This window comes from Nicotiana tomentosiformis, chromosome 9, assembly GCF_000390325.3.
Source record: "Nicotiana tomentosiformis chromosome 9, ASM39032v3, whole genome shotgun sequence".
NCBI classification, from domain to species: Eukaryota; Viridiplantae; Streptophyta; class Magnoliopsida; order Solanales; family Solanaceae; genus Nicotiana; species Nicotiana tomentosiformis.
The window spans coordinates 6706663-6726139 of NC_090820.1; the positions used below are offsets into that span (position 1 = coordinate 6706663).

The following is a 19477-nucleotide window of genomic DNA, read 5'->3' on the forward strand; positions in this document are numbered from 1 at the left end:
CAAGTCGCTAATCACCCGAAATCACCCCGAGGCCCTCGGGACCTCAACCAAACATACCAACAAGTCCTATAACCCGATACTAACTTAGTCGAATCCTCAAACCACCTCAAATACCATCAAAAATACCAATTACATACTGGATTCAAGCCTAAAGAACTTTGAAATTTCCAAATTCTACAAACGACGCGGAAACCTATCAAATCACGTCCGATTGACCTCAAATTTTGTACACAAGTCATAATCAACATTACAGACCTATTCCAACTTCTGGAATTGGAATCCGATCCCGATATAAAAATTTCCACTACCAGTCCAAATCTCCAAAAAATCGACTTTCTTCATTTCAAGCCTAAATAAGTTACGGACCTCCAAAACACAAATCAGACACGCTCCTAAGTCCAAACACTCCGAAACCAAAAACAAAACCTCCCAGCAAGTCACATAAGGAGACGGTACGGGGAAAACAGTCAATACGGGATCGGGGCTATAACTCTCAAGACGACCGGCCGGGTCATCACATCCTTCCCCTCTTAAAATAATAGTTCGTCCTCGAACGAGTATAGAGACATACTTGAAGCTGTGAAAAGATGAGGATAACAACTGCACATATCCTGCTCGGTCTCCCAAGTCGCCTTCTCGACCGGCTGACCCCTCCATTGAACCTTTACTGAAGCAATGTTCTTTGACCATAGCTTTCTCACCTGCCTATCTAAAATAGAGACTGGCTCCTCAACATAAGATAGATCCTTGTCCAATTGGACTGAGCTGAAATCCAACACATGGGACGGATCTCCGTGATACTTCTGGAGCATCGAAACATGAAATACTGGATGAACTCCTACTAAGCTAGGAGGTAAGGCAAGCTCATAAGCAATTTTCCCAACTCGCCGCAACACCTCAAAGGGACCAATAAACCTTGGGTTCAGCTTGACCCGCTTTCCGAACCTCATAATGCCTGTCATAGGTGAAACATGGAGCAAGACCCGCTCTCCAACCATGAATGCAATATCGCGAACCTTCTGGTCCGCGTAACTCTTCTGTCTGGACTGGGCTGTGCAAAGTCTATACTTAATCACCTTAACTTTCTCCAAGGCATCCTGAACTAAGTCCGTACCCAATAATCTGGCCTCGCCCGGATCGAACCAACCCACCGGGGACCGACACCGCCTACCATACAGAGCCTCATACGGTTCCATATGAATGCTGGATTGATAATTGTTGTTGTAGGCAAACTCTGCAAGTGGCAAGAGCTGATCCCAAGAACCCCCAAAATCTATCACACACGCACGAAGCATATCCTCTAGTATCTAAATAGTACGCTCGAACTGTCCATCCGTCTGAGGTTGAAATATTTTGCTCAACTCAACCCGAGTACCTAACTCCTACTGTACAACTCTCCAGTTTCTATGACTAGGTAAGCCTAACATTTGCAGAATAATAAAATGAAAACATAAATTTAATAACTAACTACAGCAAAAATGCCATAATTGAATACCATGCCGCTTGGTATGTACAATAATCAACTCCTCAATATACTACACAACATTCCCAAAACTTGGAACATCGTGAATCACAAACTACAGAAGAAAAATCTAGTGTCTCTATACATCAGAGTCTAACAAAAGAAAAATATAGAAGATAATGGACATGGGGAAGTGTAAAAGGGGACTCTGAGGTCTGCGGACGCGCCAGATATACCTTGAAGTCTCCAAAGCTATCCCGGCTCACTGATAGTGCGGCTGATAAGGAGAACCTATATCTGCACACGAAAAACATGTGCATAGAGTAGCATGAGTACACCACAATCGGTATCCAGTAAGTGCCAAGCCTATCCTCGGTCGAATAGCGATGAGGTCAGGTCAGGGCCCTACTGCTATATATAATAATAAAGCAATGCAAAAATAAAATATCGCAGTAAAATAAAGACTGAAATTTAACAAGAAAGAATTCATAGAAGGTAACAACTCAGTACACAAAAATACAACAGAGGATTCTCGAGATACCATCTCGTAGTCCCAAACGTAAATGTGCAGGGGGATCTCCCGAAAAATTATTCCGTAGTACCAAAGTAAATATGCAAGACAAAGAGGATCTCTCAGAATACCATTCCGTAGTCCCAAAGTAAATATGCAGGGGGATTTCCCGGAATACCGTTCCATAGTCCTAAAACAAATATGCACGGGGATCTTCCGGAATACCGTTCCGTAGTCCCAAAAGTAAATACACATCTCACACAATAAAATTAACAGTTACAACACAAAATCCTACAATTTAGACTAAATACAAGTCAAGGAAAAATAGGAAATCAACTAGGCATGCTTCATAGAGTTCAATTAAGCAGCTAAAGCAGGTAGACATGCGATATTAGACTAAGCAGGATAGCTAATATTGGGATAGCTCAATTGAGAATGAAAATATACTAATACTCATTTAAACGGTATAACTCAATTTAAAGGAAGAACAAATTACTACTCAGTAAAATAAATTAAGTTTTTACAATAATTATCTCATGTACGTACTCTTCACCTCACGTACACGACGCTAACATATCAAAACAGTACAAAATCCTAAGAGAATTTTCCCCACACAAGGTTAGGCAAGCCACTTACCTCGAACTAAGCTCAATTAATCGGTCACAATATTTTTCCACGAATATCCGTCTCCGAATGGCTCAAATATAGCCAAAAGCAATTACATATCATAAATACAACCACAATAGACTTATCTAATTAATGAAATCAATACTTTAATAAAATTTCTGAAATTCTTCCTAAAAGGTCGACCCAGCCCATGTCTCGGAATTGAGTAAAAGTCATAAAATATGAGCACTCATTCACCCACGAGTCTAACCATATCAAATTTACTAAAATCCGACATCAAATGGTTTTTCAAATCCACAAATTAAACTTTCCAAATCCCTAGTCTCAAACTCCCAAATTCCACCTTAAATACATACTAACTAGGTGGAAAAATAAATGGGGAAGCAAGATTATTGATAAAAAATAAGCACAAGGGACTTACCTCAAGAAACCCCTAAACATGCTCTCAAGAAATCGCCAAAACCGAGCTCAAAATGTTAAAAATGAGCAAAAATCGCGAACCCTTGCATTTAAGTGTTGTCACACCCTTCTTCTACCCATAAAATAATATTATGTGGATTAAAGATTTTTTTTAATTAAAGTGACAAAATTGAGTAGGGATTATTTTATTTACAGAGTCGCCACTTGAAATTGATTTTGTTGGTGTTCCAAGTCACCTTTTATTTGAATCCCTAGTCAAAGGAAGATTTGACTATATTATTATTGGTCTGCGTAAATAAAGTCCGGGTAAGAAATTTTGTTGGCCGGGGAGAAGGTGTAAGGTATTCCCCGAGTCCCGTGGTTCTAGCACGGTCGCTTTTATTGACTAAAAATTAGCTTGAATTATTTTTGGATAAAGTGTGTATTATTTGCCTTAAGTTACTATTGTCTAGTACTGCTTTATAATTAATAATTTTGGCCTAGGAGCGTGCAAGCACACAAGGTCCTTATTTGATTATATGTACTAAAATAAGGAACATGTCGGTACACATGGTTTAAATACAATTAATATTGAAGAGTCAAGGAGCGAGAATACACACATGACTACTTTATAAAATACAATATCGACTGAGTATCGTGTATGAACATATGGTCTACATGTCAAACGTGCCTAAAATTGCTTATTGCTTAAATTAATTAAGTGTGATTAACTTATTTAAAAGAAAAATTAGATTATTAAAAAAACTTATGCCTAAATTGAAATGTAAATAGCTGGGGCCAACTCATTATTTAAATATGAGCCAGCTTAATTTATTGGGCTTGGCATGGGGACGGTCCAGCTTGTTTAAGGAATGGGCTAGCCAACCTTTACTGTTTTGGGCTTGTCAAATTTAAGCTCATTAACTTAAATCAATTAGCTAAAGACCTCCAGTTAGTAAGACTAAAAGATTATTCTGTTAATTCAAGATTTGACAAACTTAAAATATACAAAACAACAACAACAAAAAATAATTAAAAGAAAAATAAAACATAACAGACTTAAATTAATGATATGGTTCAGAATCAATCAATCAATATTTTAAAACCCACTTTCATTCCAAAAAATATCAACAATATTTTTTCTATCGTCACCTCTTCTTCTTTTTATTTTTATTTTTTATTTTAATAATATAAAGTTTAGATAAAATGTCATGAGTTAACTTATATCATCAACAAAATCACGACGAGACATTTTCCAAGTATCTTCTAGTTTAAACTAGACCCAACTGATGACCATCCTGATAAACTTTTCTTTAAACTCAAAGATCATGAATAAAAATAAAATAACCACAAACTCTCTGGTATGACCTGAGAATTTGTTAATTTTCTTTTTTTCTTTTATAAAAAATCAAAACGTTCAAACAAATCATCTTAGAACTTAAATCTTTTTAAATAGCTTTCTTGAACAACTTCAAAAACTTGAGCTTCCACTTAAAAGAAATTGAGATCTAAGTAAACGACTAAAACTTAAAACTAAAACCTTATTTTAAATCACGAATAAACACATAAGCCTCATGAAACATTAGTTAAAATTTTAGTAAAGGCGAAAAGAAACAGAGAGGAATTTGAACTTGGCAGAACTAACATCACAATCGTGCAAAAGTAACTTAATATAACCAAAACCATCTTATATGAGCTTTAAACTTGTCACATATTCCTGTTAAAGTAGCTAAATCATCTTAAGATAAGCTGGTATAACCATAAAAAATATTCAGGCATTTATATTTCATTCATGAACATTTAAACTACATAATGAGTTCAAAACTTTACCTAGAAACTGAAATTTCAGCAGTGAAAATATTGAGTCCAACAGTAGGTCAACGAACCCAGCAAAGCAAACTCGAACCAGTAGCAAAAGACCAATGGAAGTTCAGAAGACAGAATCCGAATACTCCCAGCAAAACAGAACCAAAAGACACTTGAAAGACCTATATGTTTTGGAGATGTTTCGCTAAAACAAAGAACTGCAATGAGTCTTTTTTAATTTTGAATCCCTTCCCTACTCTCAAGTTTCAGCTTTTATATGTGTTCAACTAATCCCTTTTCTCTGAAGTTCTGTGTTTTCTTAGAGTATACAGATGATGTAAAGTGTAAGATAGAGTGTGTAATTGAATGTGTGTTTCTTTTTCAGTGAGTAAGGATCTGTATTCTAAGTGCCAGAGAATCCCCTTTATTGGAGGAGAGCAACCGTTTAAACACTATTCAAAATTTGTCCAAAAGGTGAAAGGACAACCTGAAAATCTGTTGTGTCAGAAGCAAGGAGAGAGAAAAACATAAAATTATTTCAGCCACCCTGCTAGTAAAAAGTAGGCTACTATTACCTTATTTTGTGATAAAATAACCTAAACTTCAGATTTTAACCATCAACACCAAACTACTTGCTCAACACAAATCAATCTTAAACAACTATGGACTGACAAAGCATAAACGAGACTAAAAATGTAATCGAACTACGTATTCAAACCAACTTGATTGGAATGAATTCGATTTGTGCACACTAATTACTTAACAAACAATTAAATTCACAAACTAAATGCTCAAAACAGAACGGGCATCGTTAACAATCAGACAACGTCTAATAACAACTAAATAATTGAATAACTAAGTGAACGATTTAACTGATATACTAAAGATCATGTTTAAATCAATACAATCTAACAAACAACTAAACTAAATAGATATAACTAATTAAATAAACCTAACTTGAAAGTCTAATTAACAAGAAACAACCAAAAAAGAAAAATCAAAAATCAGAAACTAATCTACTAAAAAAAATTAGAAATTAATTAAAGAGATAACGATTATACCTAACGAGCGTGCTTGAAGTTGTTCGAGCCATGAGAAGACGTCAGAGATGCCAAGAAGTGACTGTCCGACCCCGAAACACAAGTTCCCTGTTAGCAAACGCCCCAAAACAAGTAAGTTTTGGCATCATACTAGAAGGGAACATGAGTCTTAGGGTTGAGTGGGCTAAAGAAAAATGAGGCAGTGGGGACCTTGGGGTGGTCGCGACAACGGGGGGTGACTGGCCGGCGGTGGTGCGGTTTTTGGGGGGTGAAATGGGATGGAAAGGATAGGTCTCGCGGAGCTCTATTCATTCATGTATGTGTTGAAGGGTGATAATGGCCGTAGTTTCTTTGATTTTGGTAAAATAGGCGGCAGATGGGGTTTCCTAGATCTAAAAATCATGAAATTTGAGCGGGTTTTGAGGGATTTGGGTTGGAGATTTGGAAAGAGGGGGTTGAGGTGATTGTATGGTGCGATTTTGGGGCAGATTGGAGGCAGGCCGCCGCCGGTGGGCGATTGCCGGCGGCGGAGCAGGGTGGAGGCACAGAGAGAGGGTGAGAGAGAGTGAAGAGAGAAAGAGGAGAGAAGAAGGTAAGGCAAAAATGGGGGTCAAAATCTGAAAATTTGGGTTTAAAATATTAGAAGAGAGATTGAATTATGGCCATTGGATCAAGAGGGTCATGGATGGATGAGATTGGATCTTTGATTCATTAAACAAAATGACGTAGTTTTATTGTGAAACTATGTCGTTTTGATCCGGGTTTTGGCAAGCCAACAATTGGACTGGATCAACCGAATTGGGCTAAAATAATTGGGCCTGATTTGTGCATAATTCCATTGAAAATGGCATTAATCCAAACCTTTAAACCCCTTAATAAATTATTTAATAATATAATTCTAAATTCGATAAACACATACAAAAAAACTAAACACAACATAATGTAGGTGAAATGAAAAGAAAAAAATAGATATTTACAGCCGCCCCTCTTTCCTCGAGAACACGAAGAGTTTTTCGTGCAAAGAAAGTGAATGCCATAGCTAAATTTGCTCGTGTATCACTCTAATGAAAGCATTTTTGAAACATTTGACTGTACCTTGCTTCTAAGGTTTCCTACATATCCCTGGCTATAAAGAATTAGGTCAGTGTAGTTCTGGAAATAAATGGTAGCTGGGATTACCGGACACGGGACTTAAGACTGTTGCTGTTGTTGTTGTTGCTATTACTGTTACTTTCTTCTTACATCAAAAGGAAAAGACAAGAGAACTACATGTCTCCAAACTAAGAGTTACAAAATTCCTATCTATGTGTCTTGCCGAGTCAAATCTTGATTCTTGACTTGCTCGCTTGTGTTGACCTTAGATTGGATCTTTATGATCTTTGAAGAAAATATTATGGCTCATTCTCGATTGCTTGCTTTCCTGATCCAAATTTGAGAGGATGAATCTTGAGGCGCCGAGTTGCTAACATATTATCAAAGCTGACTCCAACTATCTTGCGACCGAAAGACTTCCTTCTTATGATAGGAATGAAAACTGCAAGCTTTAAGTCATCGCAATCTGTGCTCTACGGCTGGGGCCGGTAAAGCCATCAAAGACGAACAAAAAGAATAAAATATTTTTGCCCCAGTTTGGCACTAGGAAAACTTTGTGTGTTATTAGAGAAAGCTATAAACTATCTAATTTGTTGAAAGGAAGATAAAGACAGTAGTATAAACTAGCTAAGTGAGGATATGAAACCACAGAGGGGGTGGGGGGTGGGGGGTGGGGGAGTAGTAACTTCTGTTACCTAAAGGGAATGTAATTAGAGGGTGGTATCCTATATTACTGATAGGAAACGTAACCAGGGATTAGCACCCTATATTATCGAGAAGGAATGTAACCACGGGTTGATACCCTGTATTACTGAAAGGAAATGTAACTAGGGGTTGGCACCCTGTATTAGTAGGAAAGAATATAACTAGGGGTTGGTACCTTGTATTACCGAAAGGAATGTAACCAGGGGTTGGTACCCTAAATTACCAAAAGGAGTGTACCAGGGGTTGACACCCTGTATTACCGAAAGGAATATAACCAGGAGTTGGTACCCTGTATTACTAAAAGAAGTGTAACCAGGGGTTGACACCCTGTATTACTAAGAAGGAATGTAACCAGGGGTTAGTACCCTGTATTACCGAAAGAAGTGTAATCAGGGGTTGGTATCATGTATTACAGAAATGAAGTGTAACCAAGGTTCGGTACCCTGTATTACCTAAAAGAATATAACCAGAGGTTGGCACCCTGTATTACTGAGAAAGAATGTAACCAGGGGTTGGTACCCTGTATTACTAAAAAGAATGTAACCAGGGGTTCACACTTTGTACTACTAAAGAGAAATGTAACCTGGGGCTGGTACCATGTATTACCGAAAGGAATGTAACCACGGGTTGGCACCCTGTATTACTAAAAGGAGTGTAACCAGGGATTGGTACCCTATATTACTGAAAGGAGTGTAACCTGGGGTTGGAACCCTGTATTACTGAAAGGAGTGTAACCAGGGGTTGGTACCCTGTATGACTAAAAGAAGTATAACCAGGGGTTGGTACGCTGTATTACTGAAGAAGAATGTAACTAGGGGTTGGTACCGTGTAATACCGAAATGAGTGTAACCAGGGGTTGGTACCATGTATTACCGAAAAGAAGTGTAACCAGGGGTCGGTACCCTGTATTATCGAAAGGAATATAACCAGGGGTTGGCACCCTGTATTACTGAGAAGGAATGTTACCAGGGGTTGGTACCCTGTATTCCTAAAAGGAATGTAACCAGGGATTGGCACTCTGTATTACTAAAGGGAATGTAACCAGGGGTTGGTACCCCGTATTACGGATAAAGTGCTGAATCCCTCTAGGCGAAAAGGTTGTCCCGTGTTAATCTACGTAAAATATCCTGAGCGGAGAGTATTTCTACCCGGAACTATGAGTTGGATCCCCATAGGCAAAAATGTTCTACCTGGGTTAAGCTAGGAAAATGGGAGGTATAACAGTAGTGATGCATGCTGCAAATAAAAAGAAAAATGGAGATTTTAAGGAGCTTACGTTCGGTGACATTCATCCTTAAAGAATTGCCATTCTGTACTTCTTTGATCCTGCTTCAAACAAAGAAAACTTTGTGAGTTTTTAATGTGGTGGTCGATTTGTGGCCTTGATGTCCTGAGTAGTTTGAATTCACGGCCATTCCGCTGTTGAAGAACTGATTTCGTCAGTGTGGTACCGAGGTGCTCAGATACTCTGTATCGCTTTCCAGAGATATTGTCTTTCTGATGTTGCCACTGGCTATTTCATACCCGGATGCCCATGGTACCGCTAATCCTTGTCCCTAAGGAAAGGCAATTTTCCTTTAAAATCAAACTTTGTTGTCTTTCACCCAGAACCAATTTGTGTTTGTAGTGCTTATCAACTTTTCCCATGAAGCAAGTCTTGCTTAGGCGACATTTTCAGTTTCTTTGAGATACTTTGTCCGCCTTATTAAAAGGGATCACAGGTAGATTCCTGCCTCCGCCAATGCCGTGTATTTTCTCCAAATTATGCTCGGTATTACGGGTAAACTGTATCCAGTTTTGCAGTCATTTCTTTGCTTTGCTTTTGATGCAAAATTAGACTGAAATGGACTCAAAGAAAAATTATGGGAAAAAATAGAAGAGAAATTGATTGCGAAAAAGGAATTGTGTCTAAACAAAAGGTGTCCTTTTCGGGGAGAGGAATAGGGAGACTTATCTGCAGGTGTGTGCCGACTTCAATGAATTACGACATGCATTTTGGACTGGATGCCTGATCCGTCTGAGCTGTCTAATTCTCAAAATCTGTAGCAAATGTTCATCTTGAAACTGTCTTGGTTGTGCTCATGCCGGAGCATCGAAGACCCTCATTCGGCTAGTAGCGCTCTTTGCGGGTTTTCACTAACTGACCTTTCTCATTTCTATACTCACTGTCACCTTATGGTGCCCATTTAGGGTTTTCACCAATAAGACTCTCTCATTTCTCTGCCCACTGTCACCTTATAGTGCCCATACGGTTTTCACCGATGAGACTCTCTCATTTCTTTTTTTTCTTTTTTTTTTGACTAAGATACTACATGCGGAAGGTTACCAAATGCCCTTGGCATGGGGACTTCAAACATTCTCAAAGATCGAAGATCTTCATTCGGCTAGTAGCACCCTTTATGGGTTTTCGCTAATTGACCTCTCTCATTTCTCTACTCACCGTCGCTTTATAGTGCCTATACATTTTTTTTATTTTTAACTAAGATACTGCACACGGAAGGTTTCCAAACGCCCTTGGCATGTGGACTTCATACATTCTTAAAGATCGATAAGAAGTTCCTGACAGGGAAAAGGCGAAAAGAACCTTGAAATAAATTACAACTTTTGGAACCATTTTTGCGGAAAAAACCGTAAAATAAAACAAACTTCTCCCTCAGTTTTGGAGTATTGGGAATATGGACTTTTGTTGAGATGGGACCGAACCTAGGGTAAGGCTGCCTACGTATCCTTTCAGAATCAGGTCGGACATAGTTCACTGAACCCAGACGGTTTGTTGTATGATTTGTTTTTGTTTACAAGTACACGGGTTCCAAAAGAGGGAAAACGAAGAAGACAAATACGGCTCAAAAGGGTTAACAAAAGGGTGACACCTATTTGGGATAAAGACCAATAATAGCCTTCGTCTTCTCGATTTGAGAAAATAATGCGTGAAAGTTCTGCAGTGGGTATATATCAAACATAATATCTTTTGACTGCATCTGCATTAATCGTCATGTATGGTACCCGTCCTTCTTCATCTACCAAGTGCAAGGCCCCTTTTGGTAACACATTCTTGATGATGTAGGGTCCTTGCCAGTTCGGGGCGAACTTTCCTTTAGCTTCTATTTGGTGTGGAAGAATGCGTTTCAAAACGAGTTCGCCTACCTCAAAGTGCCGTGGACACACTTTCTTATTGTAAGCGTGTGCCATTCTTTACTGGTATAATTGGCCGAAACATACTGCTGCTAGCCGTTTTTCATCAATCAGCATCATCAGTTGTTCCAAATGGGTCTTTACCTATTATGTATGTTCAATCTCCGAGTCTACAATGATCTAGAGAGAGGGAATCTCGATTTCGGTCGGTATTACAGCTTCCATTCTGTATACCATTTGTTAAGGAGTTGCACCAACATATGTGCGAGCAGTCGTGTTGTATCCCAAAAGAGAAAAAGGCAACTTTTCATGCCATTATCTGGAACCTTGGATCATCTTTCTAAGAATCTTCTTGATGTTCTTATTTTCCGCTTCAACGACTCCATTGGCTTTTGGACGGTAAGGGGTAGAATGGCGATGCACAATTTTAAATTGCTCGCATACCTCCTTCATCAAATGACTATTTAGATTGGTTGCATTATCAGTTATAATGGTCTTTGGAATACCAAAGCGACATGTGATATTGGAATGAAGAAAGTCTACCACTACTTTCTTGGTGACTTGGTGAAGTAATCAATTGCAACCAAAATAAATCTATGCCCATTTGAAGCCTTTGGCTCGATTAGCCCAATAACATCCATTCCCCAAGCAATGAAAGGCCAAGGAGAGGACATGGTATGCAACTCCAAAGGAGGCGAGTGAATCAGGCCACCATGAATCTGGCATTGGTGACACTTGCAAACAAAACTGAAGCAATATCGCTCCATTGTAAGCCAATAATACCCTGCACGCAGAATTTTCTTTGCCAAAACATATCCATTCATTGAGGTCCGCATACCCCTGAATTCACTTCACTCACGATCCGCTCAACTTCTGTGGCATCTACGCATCTCAACAAGTTTAAATCTGGGGTCCTTTTGTACAAAATTTCCCCATTCAGGAAGAAACCGCCGCCGAGCCACCTTATAGTTCTTTTTTGATCTCCTTTGGCATGCTCTGGGTATTCTCTTATTTTCAGGAATCATTTTATGTCATGATACCATGGTTCACCATCGAGAGTATGAACAATTTCTTTTAACAATTAATTGATTTAAATAGGAATTAAGCATATGATATTTCCATCTTCTACTATCTTTCCCTAACAATTTACAATATATATCAAATAATTTAATTAAATAAATGATACAATTTACACAAGTAATTCATGCTTTGAATCCTAAACTACCCGGACTTTAGCATTAATAGTAGCTACACACAGACTCTCATCACATCGTGCGTACGTAGCCCCCACAATTAGCAACAATTATTAATTCAATTACTTATGGGGTAATTTCTCCCTCACGAGGTTAGACAAGAGACTTACCTCGTTCCGAAGCTCCATAGGTGGCTCCAACGCAACTTTAATACCTCAAAATGATGCTTGTCGATCCAAAACTATGCAAACAATGTGCAAATTAATTAAAATGTGTTATAATACCCATCGTTAATTAATTTCAACAAATTTCAAAATTCGCTCAAAAGTTGGAAGTGGGGCCCACATCTCGGAACCCGACGAAACTCACAAAATCCGACAACCCATTCACTTACGAGTTCAACCATACTAATTTCACTCAAATCCGACTCTGAATCGGCATTCAAAACTTGAAAATTCATTTTTATGAATTAATAGAAATTTCCTACGATTTTTATTGAATATTCGATAATCATATACCAAAAATGAAGATTAATTCAAGAAATATAATTATAAGGGAATCAAGAACACTTACCCCAAGTTGTATGAAAAGTTTCCTCTCCAAAGTCGCCCAATCCGTGCTCCAAAATCCGAAAATGGGTGAAAATCACTAAACCCCAAATTTAAGCTTCTACCTCAGCGATTTCCGCATCTGCGGACAAGAAGTCGTACCTGCGACCCTCGCATCTGCGGATCAAATTCCGCACCTGCGCTGCTTGGCTTCCTCACCATTTTTCGTTTCTGTGCCCACCCTTTGCTCATGCGGCCTTGCAGATGCAGTTAAATTCTTTGCACCTGCAAGCACTGCCTAATTCCACTATTGGTCATTTATGTGACTGGTTGTGCGCACATGCGGCTTCGCACCTGCGATCAAAAGCTTCAGAAGTGCGATCAAACCAGTAGGCAACAGTTCCAACATTTCATTAAGTTTGAATTTGATCTGTTAACCATCCGAAACTCACCCGAGCCACTCGAGACCTCAACCAAATAGACGAACAAGTCTTAAAACATACCACAGACCTACTCGAGGCCTCAAATCACATCAAACAACCTCAAAACACAAATCATACCTCAAATCAAATCTATGAACTTTGAACTTTCAAATTCTATATCTTGTGCCGAAACACATCAAATCAATCCGGAATGACTTCAAATTTTGCACATAAGTCACATTTCACATTACGGACCTATTCCAAATTCCGGAATCAGATTCCGAACCTGATATCAAAAAGTTCACTCCCGATCAAACTTCTTACAAGCCTTCAAATTTCTAACTTTCGCTAAATGACTCCGAAATGACCTACGGACCCCCAAATTAACATCCGTACGCGCTCCTAAGACAAGAATCACAATACAGAGCTATTCCCAGGCTCGGAATCCTAAACGGACATCGATAACATTGAAATGCTCTTTAACTCAAATTTATGAAATCCTTCCAAAAATGCCAACTTCCATAATAGGCGTCGAAATGCTCCCGGGTCATTCGAAACCCGATCCAATCATACCCCGAAGTCCAAATTCATCATATGAACCTATTGGAACCGTCAAATCACGATTCTGAGGTCGTTTTCTAAAACAATATTAACCGAAGTCAAACTCGCCCTTTTTAAAACCAACTAAGGAACCAAGTGCTTCGATTTCAACTCGAACACTTCCAACTCCCGAACCAACTATCCCTGCAAGTCATAAATTAGTAAAAGCACATGCGTGGAGTCTTATTTAGGGGAACGAGGTTTTAACGGTCAAAACAACTGGTTGGGTCGTTACATTCTCTCCCACTTAAATACATATTTGTCCTCGAACGTGTTAAGGACTATTTCGGAGTTGTCCAAAATCACTGTTTAACACCTCATGCACCTACCCGTGCTACCACACCAAGTTGAGCACATTAGCTCGAGCCAATCTGAAGATTCTCCCCTTTATTTAAGCAAATAAGCCTTAGAGCTCAATTCTAACATCCAGAATTCTCCACTATGCATGTTTCCAACCTATGAATACCGTATCAATCACTACACGATGCACCAATATAGGATTGCATACCTTTGTTGAATTTAGACCATTCACCGCACCATCCACATGCCCATAATGACATCCCCCGATAACAATAGCCGAGATTCCACGAATATGATGTCCACAGCACATCTCATGATACATATAAGTCCTATTCCAACTCTTGAAATGCTTCCACGATGGAAGAAATGTGTAGAAACTCATAACCAACAGCTGAGTCAACAATTTATTGAGTTTCTCCTTCTGACAAGGACCATTATCTCATTCCGAACTGAATAGCAATATTTATTCTTTAATACACCTTATATAAATCTGATTGCACTGATTTCAGGTCCAATAGTCTCGTCTCACCCAATATAAACTACACAGGAAATAAGCTGCCTCAAACCCTTACCAAGATCTCGTATGACGCCAACAATGCACCAACATGCTACAAACTCGAATGTGATACATAAGGAAAAATGAACTCTGGAAAGAACTACTCAACCCGCGTAACTAATTTAACAACTGAAAAGAGGAAAAAGAAAAAAAAATGTCATGAACCATGCTCAGAAAAATGCGAAAAAAACACATAGGAATAGATATAGAGAACTGTGCGCAGAATCACGCTATTTCGGCGTGCAACCCAATTCACATATGATACCTGTTGCGGTGTGCCACCCGATCCGCGCTTAATAATCTAAGGAAAACACACATCGAACCGAAATTCTTATACTCACTAATGTCTGAATATCAACCATAAGCACGTCGAGTGCATAGTGCAAATCTGGGGAGACGGGTAGCCTCATATGCTCTAAAACTTAAGCACAACTAAGGTGCGATATATGATATGCATCTCGAGAGCCATCCTGCTCACATAATACTACAGATGTGTGGGACCTCAACACATTGTACAGATAACCGAGCCGTCTCACATTCCACATGGCACAATAAAGTATCACTTGAAATAGCTGGCGACGAAATTAACATCCCACGCCCGAACATTCTTCCATAAGGAATGCTATGCTGAATGAACATACCTTGGTCGGTGTAGAGTACACATCCACATTTGGACTCATCAACGGACCTCAAACCGATTCTAATCGTACCATGCTTGGGTAAATAATCTCTCAAGGATCCACAATGACCATTTTTCTATGACACGCAAGAACAACCATCAAATTCGAAGCAAACTTTCACAATTCTCAACCAACTGGATAGAGCGCCCTTTAGGCATAATTGCTCAAATTAGCGATAGTGCCACAATCTCCATACTTGGTCTCAATCCTTGATTAACTAAGTTACTACATGTCATACTTATACAATCTTCCCGTGGAATATGCTCCCACGACCTTCCGCACCAGATATCAAGTCTTCACATCCATACCACCGGCCATATTAATGTTGTAAATCGAATCAAGGATCTGCAAATCAATACACAAAGCCTCTTACACATGACACCGATCTCAGGTGACGCTGAAGATAATACCAGCTTGCTTTAAACCTCTAAATCATTTTCTGCTCGTCCGAGCTTGTGAAATTCTTGTCAAAATTGAACCGCAACCTCGATCCTCAACTCCCAATTCCCATGTCGTTCACTACACCTAGCATGCCAATACGCGAGGGTACAAGAATTTCATCATAACTCTTGAACCACTAATAGATCAAACACTTCATCACATAGCAACCTTTTGCTTAACTCAATTCAGGAGAACCATTGTGGTCTAAACCACCATAACTCTTTTGGGATCCATCTACACATAACAGACCATAATACTCGAATGCCTCCAATTAAAATCAATTACGTTAGTCGTCAAGCCTCTTACGCACCGCCACAAATTACATGTATAACTTAACACGCTGAAGGAACTGATCATTGCTGCTATCGTGCCAACTCAACCATTGCTAACTACTCTGACTTCTTCTAATCTACTTTAGGCTTTCTTTAGAAATAACATTAGCTCCATTCAAATTATATCAAACTCAATCCACACTCGCCCCGAGTGACTGTATTTCACAGGGCCACATTGTCTTAAAACCCACAAACCATCTCATACCCTCCTTGTGCACACATTCGCATCTTCAACTGATACGCCCATTTCGATATTTTCTTTATGAATCCGTAGACATTTTCCTCCCATTAATCCAATGCTACACCACAAACAGAAGATAACATAGAACACCCCAAAAACTTTTCATAATCTGCTGCAAAAAGCTCGATACTTAACCATACTATAGGCTCTAAATCCTTAGGCACCGCACTTTAACGTTTTGAATCTACTAGGACTATTGTTGAAAGTCACCCATTCCTACCTGGTCCCGAATATAATCAACTACAAGGCTATGCTAGCAATTGAACACTCTCTAAAATAAGCACCTGGTCAAATCACCTTCCTTGTACATCACATCAACACACAACATAGACTCTGAGTCTTCCCAAAGCCTGAACATGAATCGATAAGACCACATATGGCACACATTCCCTAAATTCTTTGCTCAAATTACCACTGATGTTTTTTTTCCTAAGTTGAAATGACCCACCAATACATTAATAACCAGAAACCTCACAAATAGACAACCATGCAGTCCAATTGTAAATGGGAAAGGGGGGAGGGGGCTCTCCCACTTAGCTTGAAGCTACAATTACATAACTTTAGAACCCACCAAGACTCCTTATCCCCCATTGACACAAATCTCGATTAATCGACCCACCTATTTCCTCGAAATCCTTATGTTAAACATTTCATGAACATTCTGAATCACTAGCCACATTCACATACTTGCCCTATTACTGGATAGTCAGCAAAATTCTCCATAGAAGCAACATCGACACCCCGCAACCGCTAATCTGCTTACGGGAGATATCACCCCTGTGGAAATTCCATGTCGACATCCTCCAACAATGCTACACCGAGTACTATTGCCACAAAACCAATAAACCATCCCGAGCTCGTGCTCGTATACCAGTTGTACAAGTTCGTTCACTCCCCGTTGACACCAACTACAGGTGCGACGATACATCCCAACCCGAAGTCATGTTGCATTCTCTTCATATCAGGAAAAATCAATTATGTTCAATCCAATCTTCCCCCAACATAATAGCCAATATTACAACTTAAGTCCGTAGACCTAGTCACTGTCCATGATGAATCCCGGATCACTCCAAACTTTCCTCAAGACGTGTAATTATCCTACCATGTAACCCATATTACCTTGTCACTCTCCCACTTTGGTCAGCCCCTCTCCTTTAAGCAACTACTCGACTTATGTTTCTCACACTTGGCCTTCTAGGAATCTAACCACCACAAGATACTTTCCACATGTCCTTCCTCATCCTTCGCTGCCCAGTTGCTTCCTTAACTCAAAATCCGTCTCTGTAGCACTTGAACCAATAGATTGTTACCAACTTTAAACCTTTCTGAGGATCGACTTTCTCGAGCCATCAACACTGGGAACACTGATTCGATCCTGAACCACTTCACACCGCGATTTCTGACAACTTCTTCCCCTACACCAATTCCTAACACCCCGCCGTGAAGGCGAGTTGAAGGAAACCATAACACCGGCAAACTTTAACAGATTTAGTCAAGGCGATGACACCACATCACAATTGAGAACTTTGCCACTCTCGAAAATATCAAGCTTCATTACTCCATCAACCCCAAACCTGAACATTCATAGTACGATTACCTTTTCTTTGCTGGGAATAAAACATTGAACCTTTGAATCATCTATTGAGAAAAACCTTCTTTCAAGTCGTTTACCGTCCTGACACATAGACAGGCATTCTACCATTACATAAACACTGTGCGATAACATCACACGAATCATCATAACAATCAATGCCAAATCTCAAAACCTTAGGTAGTACTGATACTGAACTAAAACGACAGAGCGGCCTTCCACAAGGCGACAACAATAGCCCAATTAATTACGCAGGGAGAAGCATCCTGCAATACATCTGTAGTACTATTAAAAATTTCCTCGATCCCCAATTTATAACAAACGCTTCACGTTGCATAATATTGAATAGGAAGGAAATTAAGGCATAAGCCTCAAAGGAATCAAAAAGGTAAGTATTTCTAATAGCCATGTAGCCTCTCGAAGATAAGCATGTACGTCTCCGTACCGATCCGTAAGACTCTACTAGACTCGCTCATGACTCGTGAGACCTAAGTCCTAAGTGAACCTAGTGCTCTGATACCATGTTGTCACGACCCAAAAATCCATTAAAGGTCGTGATGGCGCTGGACACCGCTCTCAGGCAAGACAACAATACATACTTTACTTAATTATCCATTTTAGTATTTTTGAAATCAAAATTTCTTTAATGAAATAGTAAAGATAGAACTCATAGAGTAAATGATAAATATTTTTAGCAACTAAATTTCTAAATAATTCATAACCATTCCCAAAACCTGGTGTCACAAGTGCATGAGCCATTTACTAGGAAGTTAAAATAAAATACAACATCTGTCCGGAATACAAATTAGACAGAAAAAATATAAATAACTCTGAAGGAGACTCTGTGGGTTACGGATTGTAACATAGAATGCAGCTCACCTAAGTCTCCACATTTTATCCACACCTCTGCACCCACAAGGCCGCTAGACATATATATACCTGCACAATAAAAATGTGCAGCAAGTGTAGCATGAGTACGTAAACAACGTGTACCCAGTAAGTATCAAGCCTAACACCAAAGAGGTAGTGATGAGAGGTCGACTTTGACACTCATTAAGGGTCAATAATATTAATAATAATAAAATAACAATAGCAATATTTAAATCGACGTGATTTATAAAATTAACAGTAATGTTTCTTCAACTAACAGAAATAATTAAATTCCTTCAGATGCAACAATTTCGAATTTATTAATTAACTTCACAAGCTGCAATAACATATTAAAGTACAATGTATTTATTATTATTAGGCATGATTTCTGCCGAGGTCGTACGACCCGATCCAGAGTGTCGTGTACACTGCCGAGGGACGTGCGGCGCAATCCATAGATGCATCTATACTGCCGAGGCGTTCGGCCCGCTCCATAAGAAATGAAGACATTTTCTTATGTACCTCTGAAATGAGAGTATATTTATTATAAGATTAATTCGAGAGTATGAATAATTTCTTTTAACAATTAATTAATTTAAACAGGAATTAAACATATGAGATTTCCATCTTCTACTATCTTTCCCTAATAATTTACAATATATATCAATACTTTAATTAAATAAAGGATATATTTACACAAGTAATTCATGCTTTGAGTCCTAAACAACCCGGACTTTAGCATTAATAATAGCTGCGCACAGACTCTCGTCACCTTGTGCGTACGTAGCCCCCACAATTAGCAACGATTATTAATTCAATTACTTATGGGGTCATTTCCCCCTCATGAGGTTAGACAAGAGACTTACCTCGTTCCGAAGCTCCGTAGCTGGCTCCAACGCCACTTTAATACCTCAAACCGATGCTTGTCG

The 19477-nt window shown here is 39.1% G+C and overlaps 1 long non-coding RNA gene across 1 annotated transcript; it reads right to left on the reverse strand.

Moving 5' to 3' along the window:
- Positions 1-1445: 1445 nt before the first annotated feature.
- Positions 1446-6428, reverse strand: LOC138899555 (uncharacterized). The gene is made up of 2 exons (XR_011411257.1): positions 5867-6428; positions 1446-1759 (listed from the first exon to the last, which is right to left on the reverse strand). It is a non-coding gene; the product is annotated as an uncharacterized lncRNA (long non-coding RNA).
- Between the last annotated feature and the right edge of the window lie 13049 nt (positions 6429-19477).